General features: G+C 42.8%; 1 non-coding gene across 1 annotated transcript; it reads left to right on the top strand.

Annotated features, from left to right (window-relative positions):
• Window positions 1-1,622: 1,622 nt before the first annotated feature.
• On the top strand, window positions 1,623-1,726 carry LOC120089608 (small nucleolar RNA R71). The gene has a single exon (XR_005485281.1). It is a non-coding gene; the product is annotated as a small nucleolar RNA R71 (small nucleolar RNA).
• Window positions 1,727-2,026: the final 300 nt, after the last annotated feature.

Here is a 2,026-nt window from a genome sequence, read left to right as displayed (position 1 = left end):
TTAATGCATTGAGCACATTAAACTTCACCTTTTGATTATCTACGCGCATATCAATTCGCCTTTATGCACGTCAATTAAAACTTTCCCAGTAGCTAGGAAGGGGCGTCCAAGAATAACTGGTACCTCCCTATCCGCTTCATAGTCCAAGATAATAAAGTCTGTTGGGAATATGAAATTGTCAACCTTTACCAGAACGTCTTCAATCTTTTCTTCTGGGTACTTAATTGTTCTATCAGCAATCTGAAGAGTAATAGAAGTGGGTTATGCTTCGTCAATTCCCAGTTTCTTAAAAATTGAGAGTGGCATGAGATTAATGTTGGCTCCGAAATCGCACAATGCATGACCTACATCCAATCCTTTTATCAAGCAAGAACTGTGAAGCTCCCAGGGTCCTTCTGCTTTTTTGGTAGACTGTTGCTTACTAACGCGTTGCACTCTTGCGTTAGCACAATTACTTCCTTCTCACTGACTCTTCTTTTCTTTGTCAATATGTCCTTAAAAAATTTGACATATGTTGGCATCTGCTCCAAGGCCTCTATAAGTGGAATGTTGATATGCAACTACCTTAAGAGCTCAAGAAAGCGCTTGAATTGTTGTTCATCATTCTTCTTCATCAGACGCCTAGGGAATGGTGCGTTCAGTGGCAGCTAAGGCTTTCCCGCGTTGGACGTACTGGGTTCTGAATGGCTTGTAGTCTCAAACGTTCTTTCTTCTTGATCCATTGAACGTGTAATGCGTTCATTCGAAGGACTGTTGTTTCTTGGATTCATTTTTCTTTCTTTAAGAGCTTTTCCACTTCGCAACGTCACCACGTGACATTGCTCCTTCCCATTGTTGTTCCCAAGTGTTTCAGTATTGCTAGGTAGAACTTCAGGCTGCCTGCTTTTCAACTCGCTCGCTATCTACCCTACCTAGATTTCCAGGTTTCTGATAGACGACGCCTGGCTTTTCAGTAACGCGTCATTCTGGGCTATGTATTCCTTCAATAGGTTCTAAAGCAGAGATCCTGAGCTCAACGCCTGTCCTCTTTTATTAAAGGGTTATTGATGTGGCTGATGCGTTTGTTGAAATGCAGACGGCGGTCCATTCCTTTGTTGTTGGTTCGCCTCTAGATGGTGCTCCTGATGATTTCCTCCTGTCCAAGAAAAATTTGGATGGTTTCTCCATCCAGGATTATATGTATTGGAAAATGGGTTGTTTTTAATGAAACATACTGACTGAGGATTTTGTGGGCAATTCGCATAGGAGTGAGGATCTCCACAGCCCACACAACTAACCATGGGCTATCCAAACACCTCTACCTGATTCACTTTCTACTGATTTGATACGTTTCCCAGCGTTATGTTCTGCAAAAGCTTAGTCATCATAGCCACTTGAGCAGAAGTGTGGCTATTGTATTGCCATCGATAGAATTAACGTTCTGAAATCTTTTCTTCCTGTCAGTTCTTCCATCATACGTATCGTCCACCCATTCCATGTTGTGTTTAGCAATGCGGTCTAATATCTCTTTAGCCTTAGTGTAAGATTTGTCCATAAGTCCACCAGCTGCTGCTGCATCTGCTGCCATCTGTGATGCTCTATTTAATCCTCCATAAAACGTCTCCATTTGGATACTTAGTGGTAGTCCATGGTTCGGGCAATTTTTTACCAAGCCCTTAAAACGCTCCCATGCAGCACTTAAGGTCTCAGCTTCTTCTTGTTCAAAGTTCATAATCTCTCGATGCCTCCTCGCGTTGGTGGTAGGTGGGAAGTATTTTTGCATAAATTTTTCCACCAACTTCTCCCAGGTGGTGATTTCACCAGGCTCCAATGAGCTCACCCATGTTTTGCGTCATCACGCAAAGAATAGGGAAACAAGGATAGCTTGATCGCCTCTGGGGTGATTCCAGGAATCACAAATGAATTACACATTTCCAGGAAACGCTTCATGTGGGCATGAGGATCTTCACCACGACCACCCCCAAATTGTTCAGTAGTCTGGAGTATTTGAAGCATTACAGATTTCATCTCAAACCTGGTCCTGTCT

This window comes from Benincasa hispida, chromosome 10 (genome assembly GCF_027475165.1).
Source record: "Benincasa hispida cultivar pf3 chromosome 10, pf3_genome.v1.1, whole genome shotgun sequence".
NCBI lineage: Eukaryota > Viridiplantae > Streptophyta > Magnoliopsida > Cucurbitales > Cucurbitaceae > Benincasa > Benincasa hispida.
Note: the sequence above shows the minus strand (reverse complement) of the source record. Positions and strands in the feature narration are given on the sequence as shown.